Below are 15,144 nucleotides of genomic sequence, written 5' to 3' on the forward strand. Positions count from 1 at the left end.
AGCCTGATGTGGGGCTTGATCCCAGGACCCCGGGATCATGACCTGAGCCGAAGTCAGACACTTCACTGACTGAGCCACCCAGGCGACCCTAGAATAATAATTTTTAAAATTGATTATTTTTGTATAGTAGAAGGGAAGATGGAAAGAAAAATTTGCCCTAAAACTGTTGCTAATTTTTTAAAAGGAACATTTATTTTTCTTCTCAATTTGAAAAGTAACATCTGCTTACTGTAGAGTACTTTAAAAAGTAACATTGTATTACTACAGAAATTTTAAAAATACAGTGTAATACCATAATACAGCTAATATTTTTTTTTGAATATTTTATTTATTTGACAGAGAGAGACACAGCGTGAGAGGGAACACAAGCAGGGGGAGTGGGAGAGGGAGAAGCACGCATCCCACGGAGCAGGGAACCCGATGTGGGGCTTGATCCCAGGACTCTGGGATCATGACCTGAGCCGAAGGCAGACACTTAACGACTGAGCCAACCAGGCACCCCTATAATACAGCTAATATAGTACTTACAGTATGTCAGACATCATTCTAAACACTTGATGTACATTAACCATTTTCATTTTCACAACGCCTCAGGTAGGTATTATTAGTCCTACTTATAAATGGGGAAACTGAGTCATAGAGAATTTAGTTAACATGTATGTACCTGCTCTTATATCTTTTATAATTTTGTTATCCTCATATATAAGGATAATGTCTTCTTATATCTTGTGTAATTTGATTTCCTTTTATTGTCTTCTGCTTTTGAAGATCACTAGTAGTTCAACTGTTTCAAAAATATTATTAACCTATATTTTTTCTAATTATCAAAATAAGAAATGAAATGGGTATCTTCAGATTTTCTTCTATATATGAATGAAGAAGTAACACTTCCTTTTCTCATCTCCATTTCTAGTCTTTGGCAATATAATCTGGAGTTTACTTTAATTAAATTGTTTTTATATTATATGATCTTTTTTTCTGCCAGGATTACAATTTGACAACTATATTCCATTTTGTAACAAAGGTTATAATTCTTTAGATTTATTTCAAAATGTTTTCAATGCTTGTTGCCAATTCTTTTACATCTTCCTATTTTTCCCTTTAATTTTGATTGGTCTCTTAATCTTAAAGGTTATTGTTTGCCTGCTTTCTTGCTTTTTAAGAGGAAAGGTGAGTAGAGACTTTTAGTCTCTCACAAACATGAGATGGTCTTTTGATTGCTTTCACATCCATTTGAGTGAATTTTTAAAACCTGGGTTGGAGCATTTTTCTCCGAAAAACTCTGAAGATCTTACCCCATTGTGTTCTGGCGCTAGTGTTGGAAAAGAAAAGCCTGAGGCCAGCCTGGTTCCTTTATGCACAACATGTTTGTACATATCCCTGTAAGGTTTTTTCTTTATCCATATAATTCTAAACTTTTTTCAGAATATATATTTCCCAGAATATGTCTGTGCATGTATCTATTTTTCCAAAAGGAGGCAGGAGGTACAGTAGTTAAGGACTCAAGCTTGGCAATCGAATAGCATAGACTGAATGTCAAACTCTTGCTACTTGAGACCTTTAAATGACCTCAGATGACCCTCTCTAAGCCTCAGTTTCCTCAACATAAAATGCAATAATGACTTTACTGCTTAGATTTGTTGTTAAGGTTCAATGAAAGCATGGATGTAAAATGCATAGCACAGTACCTGGCTCATAGTAATTGACAATTATTACTGTCATTAGTCTTGCCTGGAACATGATGCATCCTTTCAATCTTTGTACTAATGCAAAAGTCAAAGCAGACTCAGGAATCATAGATCTTACTCCTCATCAAATGTTCCTAATAATTCAAAGGATAGAGGCAAACACCACGTAGAAACAAAGCATTCTTTTCCTGGAGGAGCCTGAAGTCAAAAGCTTGCAAAAGTTTGCAAAAATGTCCTTTTTTTTTTTTTCTTTTTCTTTTTAACAATTTGGGCTTGGGTTTTGGTTTTGGATTGACCAATGCATTTTAAACAATTTGTGTGGAACTAATTAATTTTGAACAACGTGCGTGGAAATCTTATTCACAAAGGGAACCATTTTGGTTTTGAAGGATCATTTCATTTATATTCCATTAACTACACATGGATAGGAAAATGCTTATATGACTACCCCTTCTTCTCTAGCTATGTTCCTCAAATCCGGACATTCCAACTCTATTCAAAATAAGCAATCTAGACAGACCAGGCATATCCTGTTGAAAACATTCTATAGCTAAAGATTATTCAGAAAAAATATCATTGAAATGTTTACAGTGAGGTCTGATTGAGGTCATTTATTCCCTTGGGTAGAGAAGGAGTCAACCCTTTCCTTCCTAACTTTCATACTCCAGTGTTTTTCAACTCAGAAAAATGTTCCTAAGATAGGTCTTTGATCACTGCTTCTGTCTCAAGTTTTCTTCTTTGGAAGAAACATCAATAATTCTTCTGTCCAAGTCTCTTTCTTTGTTGTCCATAACTATCATTTTTAAAAATCATATTTTTTTCATTCCTTTTCCCTCATTTTTTTCATAGTGTAAATGTTAACCTCCAAATGTAGATTTAAATATTATTATATATTTGGTTTCATATCTTTTCTTATTTCACTCATCTCCATGTTCATCTCATCCTGTTCTTTTCCATCTTAGATTGTTCTGTAAGAGTTTTTCTATGATAAATTTTTTAATGATCAGAGTCTTATTTTTTTATACCCTGCTAAACTGGCAAACAGATTTCTAGAATTTTCTTTTTCTGGATCTCAGATTATGTTCAGAGGTTTCTTCTTACACTGAGTATACAATTCCTTTTTCTTTGCTCTAAAGCATTTTTAAAATCAGCTTTATGCTTTCTTCCCTACTGACTTATACTTGAATAAGCGCTATTTCTACCAACAGATATGGTAAGTGGATGGATGGTCATTGATCTCATTCTTTGCCCCTTGAATCTGGTTGTATTCTATTTTCAGATAGCAGAATCTAGCATGCTCTCATTTAGTGTGGCTTGGCTGGACTGAGACGCTATAGACTTCTACCCCCACTGCCAGGCTCTCTAAGTAACTAAACAGATGATATTGTGAAAATCTATAATTTCCTGTATGCCTTTTTCCCAGGGTTTATCTTTCTCCAGCTCCACCTACTATCCTTTACCTGATGGCATTACCTGATTTTGCTGCCCTAAACCCCTCCCTCCATTCCCCATTTCATGCTGACATGGCTAATGGGAATTATAGTTGCTGAAAATGTAGAAAAAGTACAATGAATAGGAGATAGAAAACAACATTCTGATATCTATCTATCTGTCTATCTGTCATTCCTGTAATAGATGGTTATATTCTCAGTGTTCTAGTTGGTAAAGACCTTGACTTTCTTAATAAGGAAAGAAAAGTGGTTAGAAGCTAAACAAAATCTCTTACTTTCTGTGAAAGTATTTTCCTTCGTTCTGAGGTAGGAAATAAAAGATACAGCGTCTCCTGACTTGCTATCTTTTTGATCACTTGTTTTTGGGAAAGCAGCTTCCTGTTTTAAATACACTCATGCAGCTCTGTGAGGAAACCCACATTGAGAGGAACCAAGGCCTCCTACCAACTACTAGCACCAATATGATAGCCATGTGAGTGAACTACTTTTGAAACTATTTCTCCAGCTCTAGTCCAGTAGCCTCATCTGACATCTTAACTACTTATGAGAGACCTCAGGTCAGAATCTCCCAGACAATTCACTCCCAAATTCTTGACCCATGGAAACTGTGAGAAATAATAAATGTTTATTTTATTTATTTTTATTTAAATTTTTAATTTGAGATAAAATTCAAATCCATATAATTTACCATTTTCAAATGTACAATTCAGTGGTATTTAGTATATTCATGATGTTGCACAACCATCACCACTACCTAATTCCAGAATACTTCCATCACCCCCAACATAAATCCTGTACCTCCTAATTCTTCTCTCCTATCCTCTGACAACCAGTAATTTATTTTCTGTCTTTCTGGATTTGCCTTTTCTGGACATTTCGTATAAAATGGAATCATACATTATGTGACCTTTTGTGTCTATCTTCTTTTATTTATTTATTTTTTTAATTTTTTTAATTTTTTTTTTTAAAGATTTTGTTTATTTATGTGACACAGAGAGACACAGTGAGAGAGGGAGCACAAGCAGGGGGAGTGGGAGAGGGAGAATCAGGCTTCCCGCCGAGCAGGGAGCCCGATGCGGGGCTTGATCCCAGGACCCTGAGATCATGACCTGAGCTGAAGGCAGTTGCTTAACCGACTGAGCCACCCAGGCACCCCTATCTTCTTTTATTTAGCATAATATTTTCAAGCTTTATCATGTTGTAGCATATATCAGCACTTCTTTCCTTTTTATGGCTGAATAATATTCTATCATATGGACATACCTTACTTTGTTTATCCCTTCATCATCAGATGATCCATGCAATCAGTTGAGTTGTTTCCACCTTTTAGCTACTACAAATAATGCTGCTATGGACATATGTGTACAAGCTTTTGTGTGAACACATATTTTCAATTCTTTCAGATACATACCTAAGAGTAGAATTGCTGGGTCATATGGTAATTCTACCTTTAACTTTTTGAGAATAAATACTAACAGATCTGTTAAACTTCTGAAGTTTTGGGGCAGTTTATTATGCAGGAATAGATAACCATTGCCCTTCTTTTAGTGCATAGAATAATTGACATGGCATGGGTTCTTTTCATGGCACAGTCCCTTCAAGATTCTGAGAATAGATAGACTCTCAGTCAAGTATGTTATGACATTGTTATGATATTTTTTTGTATGTGATTTCCTAAGAATTTTTGTTGAAATTTGGGAGAGGCCATGAATGAGGCTGTGTATTAGCATCTATTATTGCATATCAAGTTATCACAAATTTAACAGCTTAAAACTATACACATTTATTGTCTCACAGCTTCTGTGAATCAGAGCTTGACTTAGCTGGGTCCTCTGCTCAGGGTCTAACCAGGCTGCAATTAAGGTGTTGTCTGGGCTGCCTTCTCATCTGGAAGCTTATTTAGGAAAGAATCTGCTTCCAAGCTCACTTGGACTTTTGGCAGAATTATTTCCTTGTGGTTGTAGGACTAAGGGCTCCAGCTTCTTGTTGGCTCTTGCCTGGAAGGTGCCCATAGTTTTTAGTGGCTACTTTCACTCTCTTTTCACATGGACTTCCCAACATGGCCACTTATTGCACCGAGGCAAGCAGGCAGAGTCGTTAGAACGAGTGTGCTAGCAAGATGGTCTTAAAAAATATAACCTAGTCACCAAAGTGACATCTCATCACCTTTGTTATATTCTGTTGCTTAGAAGCCGGTCACAGGTCCTGCTCACACTTAGTGGAGAGGATTATCTAAGGGTGTGAACTCCAGGAGGCGGGGATCATGAGGGCCTTCCAGAGTCTGTCTGCCACAGGCTGCAAACCAAATACCACTGTAAACAAGACGTGGAGAAAAATCTTGGAGATAATCAAATGGTTTTCTATTTTACTTTAATGTGTTTCTAAAAGATTAAAATTTATTTGGTGGTACTTTTATGGTATATTTTCACTCTCACCTTTTAAAAAAATTTTCTTTTCTAACATTGCTCTAGCTCAAATTTAGAAAAACAAATTGCAATCTAGATGTAGCTTTAATGGTTCTGTTGTCTCCATATAGTCACTGTCTTGAAAACTTTATGAGGCAATGTAGGATAAGGTTTACAGACATGGGCTCTGGAGTTAGGGAAAGGGAAGCCTGGGTTAAAGTCTGGCTCTGCTGTTTACTAGCTGTGTCACTCTGGGCAAATTAGTTAACCTTTTGTGCCTCAATTTCTTCATCTGTAACATAGGAATAAGAATAATATTGACCCCATGGGGTTACGAGTATTCAAGGACAGAACGCATGTAAAGTGTTTAACCTACCACCTTATAGATTGTAAACACTCTATTAATGCAAATTTATAATATTAATGACAACAATAATTATTATTATTGACCTAAAGAGGAGAGTTTTGAGAAGGAGGGAATAGTAAACAGTTAGGCACAAAGGACAAGTATGATAAGGACTCAACAGATTTAGCGATCATAGGTTGTTGCCGGTCACGGTGAGAGCTGTGCCAGTGGACGGGGGTGAGGCTGCGGCTGTAGGGCTGTGCGGGTGTGCAGGGGCTGGGAGGTCAGGAGGAGAAGGCGAGAGGAAAGGGCAGTGGCTCCGGCAGGAGAAGCTCGGAAGGTGGGACAAGTGGGCAATACGTACTCTGTGCTCTCTGTCTGTACATGCCATAGTTAACAAGGTGACGTCACCTTACAAAGACAGTATATCCAGCAACTTCTCGAACCTATGCTGGAAATTCAGCCTTTTCCCTCTTTGGGTTAGTGCATTTCTAACCCTTTTGTATAGGAAAATTTTTAAAAATCCAAACTTCCATTTCTGGCTTCTCTGTAGTTTGTTAAATTACAACTTTAAATATTTAAAGGTCTCTAGCATACATAGCAAGCTGATGCAATAAATAAAAAAAAGAAGAAGCTGATCTGTAAGAGGCAGGGGAGATTAGTAAAGAGTTACATATACCCAGCTGCCATAGAAATGAATGGCAGAAGGCGCCTGGGTGGCTCAGTCGGTTAAGCGTCCGCCTTCGGCTCAGGTCATGATCCCAGGGTCCTGGGATTGAGCCCCGCATGGGGCTCCCTGCTCAGCGGGGATCCTGCTTCTCCCTCTCCCTCTGCCTGCCGCTCCTCCTGCTTGTGCTCTCTCTCTCTCTGTCAAATAAATAAATAAAATCTTAAAAAAAAAAGAAAAGAAATGAACGGCAGAGCCTTTGAACTGGGGGTGGGGGTGGGGAGGGGGATCAAATACAAGCCAAAGACGGTGGATTTGGAGGTTTTACTGTTGCATACTAAATCGCAAACTCACTTGGCACGTGACCAGCTATCAATATGGACAAAATGCAAAAGCTGATGTTTATGTTTTTCCTGAGCTAGTTGGAGGATTTATCTGTGCAGTAATAAGCTGTCCAAGCTGGAACAGTAGGGAAGATGCTTGAGTTTGTAATTTATTATTATTTCACTTACCATTGTCCTTCATGCCCACAGTCACACTTTACCCAAGATCTTTCTGAATAATTTCAGTTCATCAGCCAGAAGGAAGAATAATTCCTCAAGGTAAGGGCCATGAGCCCAGTGCTATGCCTTTATTTTAAATGGGCACTGGAAATAGCAATGATGCAGTGTCTGGTCATTTATAGAGCCAAGGAGATCCTTAGTTATTCCCCTGGAGGGTGCCAATGGAAACTTCAATACAGTGTTGCCATGAGGAAGTAGAAAGGGCCTGGACTGGAATCACAAAGTCCAATAATAAATCCTCATTCCATTACTTACTGTGTGAACTTAGGGCACTTCATGCCCTCTCTAAGCCCCAATTTCTCAGCTGTGAAATGGGGCAATTATGTCACTCCCATGGATTGTTGTACAAATGAGATGAGATGCTGGGTGTCTGCATTGTTGAAGGTTTAATAAATTTTTCCTGGATTTGGATTCCTAGGACATTTCAACTTTCTATTCGATGACTATTTTGAATTCTTCCTATGAATATGACCTGTATAATAACTTCTGAGTTCCAGTCCCAAAATGGGGAGTAGTGAGTTACTTGTTCACAGTAACTGCCATAGCTGTATGGCAGACTGTGAACGGGGGAGGGGAGTGTGGTGAAGTGACTTGGAAGTCAGGACCTGTAACTGCGCCTCAAACCCACTGAGTGACCTTGAAAATGATCTAGAGTCTCTGAGCCTGCTTCCTGATTTGTAAATTATGCCCGCGGGGCAGGTGGTGGTGTAGCATAAAACATCTAAGTTTTTTTCTGTCTTGAATATTCCTGATCTAGATCAGAAAGTTCTTTCCATACTGGGCTATTGAGTCATACTTTTACTCATGGTAATTCATTAAGAAGCATTATCATCAGTCATTATTATTACCAGGAACTCTAAATGATTCCCATGGAAGAATTTAGCAGATAATGAAATCATTTGCAATAAATAAGTTTGCTAACTAAAATGTGGTGCAGTCCTATGAAGAAGAGAATTTGTTTTATTATAATTAAAATTTATTAAAAGAAAGTCATTATCATTCAGGTCCTGAATTGTATGTGCATGAATATTTGTTGATGTAACAAATAAATACGTTCTTTCACTCTATACAAGCAATAGGGTCAAACATGAACAGGAACTGTTTGGACATTAGAGGAAACGCGGAAGAGGCTCTTTTCCGATCATTTGCCATTCTGTGATGCTGTTTGGTACTGCTGTCCTAAAATATACCTTTGCCTACAAGGATCCTGCAGGCTAATTTCAGCAGTGGGAACCTGCCCAGGCTGTCATTGGCTTTAAGGTACGCTGCCCCAGGCAGTCACCAGCAGGCATCTGTCTCCAAATCCAGGGGGAGCTTGCAGTGGCATGACCCCAGCCCCAGAAGGGAGCTTAATGGAAATTGGCAAGTCATAGTTACAGATCCAAATAGTTTTGTTAGCATAAACGTGGGGCTTGTTTAAAAGTTGTATATACACAGAAAAAAGTGACCTTGACCACACAGGGATCAGTGCTAATCTCATTCAGAACCAACGATTGATACAGATTAGCAGGCACATTACATGTAAGGGGTCCCTATGCTCTGAGGTGTTCAGGGCATCTGCCCTATCAAGGGATCCTCCTATATGGCCATTAACTTCATGGGCTTTGCAGTCAGCCAGACTCAGATTCAGTTCCTACCGCTACTTATTAGCTGTGTGACTTTGCCCGGTTTCTTTTCTGTAAAATGAAGATAAAAACAGTTTTTACTTCACTTATGGTGAAAGTGTGAGTTAAAGGAGATAAGGCATATTATATGCTTTGTAAAGTGCTTTTCATGTTGTAAGCCCTGAAATATTCTACCTAGTTATTATCATTTTGTTAAATTGAGGCTCAGAGAAGGTTGCTCCAGGTCAGACAACTAACAACTGGCAGGGTGGAGGTGAGCACCCAGGTCTATCAGCCCGTGGTTATAACCACACTGCCACAAAAGGGAAATAAGTAGGGTTACTCTAAGAGCAGCAAAGACAGAACTTGCTGGCGAATGCTGTGTGGACAGCCGATTCTGGGCAGGATCTTGTCACTCAGGGACAGAAGGAAGTGGGAGTCAGTCAAAGCTACAACACTCATTCCACCTTTCTTCCCACAGGCTACGGAATGACCTAAGCCTGGGCCTCCAGGGCACTCCTGAAACCAGGCAAACCTAAGCTGACCTGCTTGTGAATTGGGGTTAAAATTTAACAAAATGAATACCAAGCAGAGCAACAAGTATAACTTCTTTTATATAATTCTCTTTTGTCTTCCTCTGTGCTGCTGTCATACTCCATGTGCACATGGTGTACTCTGCTTCCAAATCCCAAATTGGTTTTCCTTTTCCCAAACTTTCTACAGTTTTCTTTTGCATAGCCTTTTAAGGTACCACCCAGAAGCAAAGGTGCAAAGGGAAGCCAGGGCCCAAGCACCTGACCTCTTGCTATTCTTTTCTTCTTTTGGTAAAAATACTTTTTTTTTTTCCTATTCCTGTCTTACAGGAGCTTTCCTTGGGTCACTTCTGAGTCCACTCTGCCCATGGCTTGGAGGAAAACTATTTTTAGACATGTAAGCATTGCTTCTTATATGTAAAAAAAGAATATTTTAGAATTTATAAATTTTTTTTTCTCTCTCTGCAACATCTGGTTTTCAAGTCTGTCCTGATATGGAATTAAAAAAAAAAAAAAAGACATTTTAAGATATACTACAAAGCTGTAGTCATCAAAACAGTATGATGCTGGTATAAAAATAGACATATAGATAAATGGAACAGAATAGAGAGCCCAGAAATAACCCCACACTTATATGGTCAATTAATCTATGACAAAGGAGGCAAGAATATACAATGGGAAAAAGACAGTCTCTTCAACAAATGGTGCTGGGAAATCTGGACAGCTACATGAAAAGAATAAAACTGGACCACCCTCTTATACCATCTCGGCCTCAAAATGTATTAAAGACTAAATATGAGACCTAAAACCATAAAACTCCTAGAAGAAAACATAGGCAGTAATTTCTTTGACATCAGCCATAGCAAAATTTTCTAGATATGTCTTCTCAGGCAAAGGAAACAAAACCAAAATTAACTATTAGGACTACACACACAAAAAAAAGCTTTTGCACAGTGAAGGAAACCATCAACAAAACAAAAAGGCAACCTTTTCAATGGGAGAAGATATTTGGAAATGATATATCCTATAAAGAGTTAATATCCAAAATATATAAAGAACTTATCAAACTCAACACCAAACAAACAATCCAATTAAAAAAAGGACAGAGGACTCAAGCAGACTTTTTCCCAAGAAGACATACAGATGGCCAACAAACACATGAGAAGATGCTCAACACCACTAATCATCAGGGAAATGCAAATTGAAACCACAGTGAGATATTACCTCACACCCGCAAAATGGCTAAAATAAAAAACACAAGAAATAACAAGTGTTGGCAAGGATGTGGAGAAAAAGGAACCCTCCTACACTATTGGTGGGAATGCAAATTGGTGCAGTAACTGTGGAAAACAGTATGGAGGGCCTCAAAAAATTAAAAATAGAATTACCATATGATCCAGCAATTCACTACTGGCTTTTAACCCAAAGAAAACAAAAACACTAATTCAAAAAGATTTATGTTTATTGCAGCATTATTTATAATAACCAAGATATGGAAACAACCCAAGTGTCCATTCACAGATGAATTGATATAGAAGATGTGGTATATATATACTATGAAATATTAGTCATAAAAAGAATGAAATCTTGCCATTTGCAACAAAACGGATGGAACTAGAGGATATAACGCTTAGTGAAATAAGTCAGAGAAAGACAAATACCAGTCATTTCACTCATATGTGGAACTGAAGAAACAAAACAAATGAACAAAGTAAAAGGAGACAAACAAAAAACCAGACTCTTAAATGCAGAGAACATACTGGTGGTTGCCAGAGAGGAGGTGAGTGGGGGGATGGGTGAAGGAAATAAAGGGGGTTAAGAATACACTTATCTTGATAAGCAATGAGAAATGTATAGAATGTTTGAATCATTATATTGTACACCAGAAACTAATTTAACACTTCAATAAAATTATACTTCAATAAAAAATAAAATGTTACTTCATAAAATTTTTTTCTGATTTTCAAAAAAAACCCAAAACATTTGTTTGAGTTGGTGCTAACCTCCTCCTTCCCTAGGACAGCACTATTCTTGGCTTATCTTTAAGGCAGTTGGGATGCATGGGAAAGAAATAACCCCTGGATAGGGATGCCTGGGTGGCTCAGATGGTTAAGCCTCTGCCTTCGGCTCAGGTCATGATCCAGGGTCCTGGGATCGAGTCCTGTCTAGGGCTCCCTGCTCGGCAGGGAGCCTACTTCTCCTTCTCCCTCTCCCTCTGCCTCTCTCTCTCTCTCTTTGTCTCTCATGAATAAATAAATAACATCTTTAAAAAAAAAAGAAATAACCCCTTGATTAATAAAAAATTACTAAGGAAATAATGGAAGATATTTTTTAAATATTATCTCCGTGATACTGGTGAAGATCCATACTTACGCCATTAGGATGATCTTTCATTCATTCATGATTATTTCTAGAAAGCCAACCTGGGCCAGGCACTGAGGATAGCAATAAACTAAATTTTCCCACTTTTCACAGCCCAGGCAATAGCACTGATATACACACATATAATTATCTGATTTTCATAGAGCCTTGTAGAGGTCTCACAGAAAATGAGTTACTGTTTTTCTGGACTGTCTGTGATGAGAATAAAGATACTTGCTTTTTGTGCTCGCTTCAGCAGCACATACACTAAAATTGGAACGATAACATGGCCCCTGTGCAAGGATGACATGCAAATTCATGAAGCGTTCCATATTTTTAGAGCCAAGATGTCCATCGACAGATGAATGAATAAAGAAGATGTGGTATATTGGGCGCCTGGGTGGCTCAGTGGTTAAGTGACTGCCTTCGGCTCAGGTCATGATCCTGGAGTCCTGGGATCGAGTCCCACATCAGGCTCCTTGCTCGGCGGGGAGTCTGCTTCTCCCTCTCCCCTCTCCCCTCTCATGCTCTTTCTCACTCTCTCTCTCTCTCAAATAAATAAATTAAATCTTAAAAAAAAAAAAGATGTGGTATATATATATACAATGGAATATTACTCAGCCATCAGAAAAGATGAATACTTACAATTTACACAGACATGGATGGAACTGGAGGGTATTATGCTGAGCAAAATAAGTCAATCAGATAAAGACAATTATCATATGGTTTCACTCATATATGGCTTCACTCATATATAAGAAATAGTGCAGAAGATCATAGGGGAAGTGAGGGAAAACTGAATGGGAAGAAATCAAAGAGGGAGACAAACTGTGAGAGACTCTTGACCCTGGGAAATAAACTGAGGGTTGGGGAAGGGGAGGTGGGTGGGGAGATGGGGTAGCTGGGTGATGGGCATCAAGGAGGGCATGTGATGTGATAAGCACTGGTTGTTATACACAACTGATGAATTATTGAACACTGCATCTGAAACTAATGATGTACTATATGTTGGCTAAATGAATTTTTTAAAAAAGGATATTTGCTCTTTGAGGGACAATTGCATCAAGCCTTCTCTTCAGGGGTGCTTTATCCCAAACATGTCTGCATTTTGTATTCATTATTTATTGTTGTTTAACAAATTACCACAAAATTTTAGCAGATTAAAACAGTAAGCATTTATTATTTCACAATTTCTGTGGGTCAGGAATTTGGGAGAAGCTTCGCTGGTGCATTAGCCCAAAATTTCTCATAAAGTGCAGTCAAGCTGTTAGCTGGGGCTGCAGTCATCTCAAGACTTAACTGGGGCTGAAAAATTGCTTACAAATTCACTAACATGATTATTATCAGGCCTCAGAATATCTGCTTCCAAGCTTATTCATGTGGCCCTCTCCAACATGGCAGTTGGCTCCTCCAGGGAGAGAGTGGCCAAGATGGAAGCCGCAATCTTTTTATAGCCTTGTGTCAGGATTGACATCCTATCACTTCTGCCATAGTCTGTTTGTTAGAAGCAAGTCAATAAATTCAAAAATTAGTCCACGCTCTAAGGCATGAGATTACCACAGGGTGGGAATACCAGGAAGTGGGGATTATTGGGTATCATTGTAGAGACTCTCTGGCAACCTTCTTCACCTGCCATAAATACCTCTTGGGTTACAGGTGAGAGGATAGAATTCTATGATTTTTCCCAGTTCTTTGGCATGAATGGTCATGGGCATTTGATGAAGTGTTTCACACGTTGTACCTTATTCTCAAATGAGTTTAGGCAAATCTGCCCTGATGGTGGTAATGGCTCTCAGGGCTGCAGCTTCATGTAGTCATTTGCTCTCTGTCTGCTGTTGAGAGAGCATCTTAGAATACAATCATGGAGTCTCAAATGAGTGGCTAATGGGATGAATGAGAAATACAGGAGATTTTCCCTATGATCAGTCATGTCTTGCCATTTCAAGAGTTGTTTTAACCACAAAAGCATTTGAACACATCGGATCATAGACTTAAGTGTCGAGAAATCTGGATTTGAACTTGGGCCCTGCCTCTAACTAGCTCTTCACGTGGGACAAGTTACTTTACCCCTCAGAGGTTTCGTTTATTTGGAAAAGAAAAGAAAAGTGGTCTCGAAGGGCTCTTCTAGCTCTAACAGGCTGTTCTTTAGTCAGAAGTGTTTTTCTTCTTGAGGAGCTTTGTGTGGAGCCAGGTAAATGGTCTTGCTGCAATCCTACTCTGTTGTATAAATTGTTGGGATGGCATAGATTGCTATCATTTGGCAATTTTCTAGTTTCAGTTTTTGGAAACTGCGAAGACACATTCTCACCAGTCTTGTGTAGGAAAACGGCCAACATTTATTGAAATATTACCACATGCCAGGCACTATGCTAAGCACTTTATAGACTTTCTATTTGATCCTAATAACAATCCTAATGAAGTAGATATCTTTTTATTCATAGTTTATAGAAGAAGAAACTGAGGCTTAGAGACTAAAGTAATTTGTCAAGATCACAAACTAGTAATGAGTAGGTCCAAAGTTCTAACGGTCAGTCTGTCTGGCTGAAAACCAGGCTCTCGACCTTGAAGTTATCTATTTTATGCACCAGTTCCTTGGGTGGGGCCTATCAGTCAAGGATCCAAGACCCTGAACAATGGAGCTTATCAAAGTACTCTAGTCAGTGTGATATTTTAGAAATGCTAAGCAAATCCTTGGGAATGAGCAATATTGTCTGCAGAATAAGCCAATGATGTAAAGCTGTGACTTAAAAGAAAGTGAGTCCTGTGAGCAGGTACCATTCTCTGACAAGACTTCTAAATGTGTGCTATCAAACAGAGATGGCTAATAAATTTTGTGCTGCTTCCCATCCACACACCCCGCTGTGATTTGTTTATTCTTCATGAATGTACATTTATTTGGAAACCTCTTCTGTGTTTTTGCTTGGTAGGAGAGCTACAAATTGGAAATGCCTCTCTTGGCCCTTTGGCCCTAGTAGAGGGATAGCCACAAGTTTCTTGTTGCCAGAGGACTTTGAGGCTGTTTGGGGGTTTTGTTTTGTTTGTTTTTCTCCTTTAGGCTTTTAGTCACACAACTAGAGCTTAGAATTGAATTTGAGCCACAGTACACCAGGATAAGCTGCAAGAACTCCGCTGGGAGCCCCCTGGCAAAGGATGTATCTGGTCCCTGGTTCTTCTCAGTTCAGTCTGATGCTGCTACACAAACCAGTTCCTGCCATGGGAACTGAGAGGACATCACTCACTTTTCAGTGGCTCTTGTTCCTAAGTGGCTGTTTTGGAAGGGAGCCCTTTGGAGTTAGAAGAAGTATTATTTTATAAAGCCACTTATTTGGCTGTTGCTATAAGGAAAATTTCACCAACATGAAGAAACCATTCCAAAGATTTTACTAGATGGGAATGGCTATACTTGAATAATCAAAACTGTAAAGTAGCAAGGCATAATCACTACCATTTATGGAGAATTTTGTGGGAGCTTTGCATATTATCTAAGTAAATTCTTTCACCAAGCTTGGATGATAGATATTATTAT

General features: G+C 38.6%; 1 pseudogene; it reads left to right on the forward strand.

The window, feature by feature from the left end:
* The first annotated feature begins 11,861 nt into the window (after positions 1-11,861).
* LOC116627213 lies at positions 11,862-11,956 on the forward strand (annotated as a pseudogene).
* The last annotated feature ends 3,188 nt before the right edge of the window (positions 11,957-15,144 follow it).

This window comes from Phoca vitulina, unplaced genomic scaffold (genome assembly GCF_004348235.1).
Source record: "Phoca vitulina isolate PV1807 unplaced genomic scaffold, GSC_HSeal_1.0 scaffold94, whole genome shotgun sequence".
NCBI classification, from domain to species: domain Eukaryota; kingdom Metazoa; phylum Chordata; class Mammalia; order Carnivora; family Phocidae; genus Phoca; species Phoca vitulina.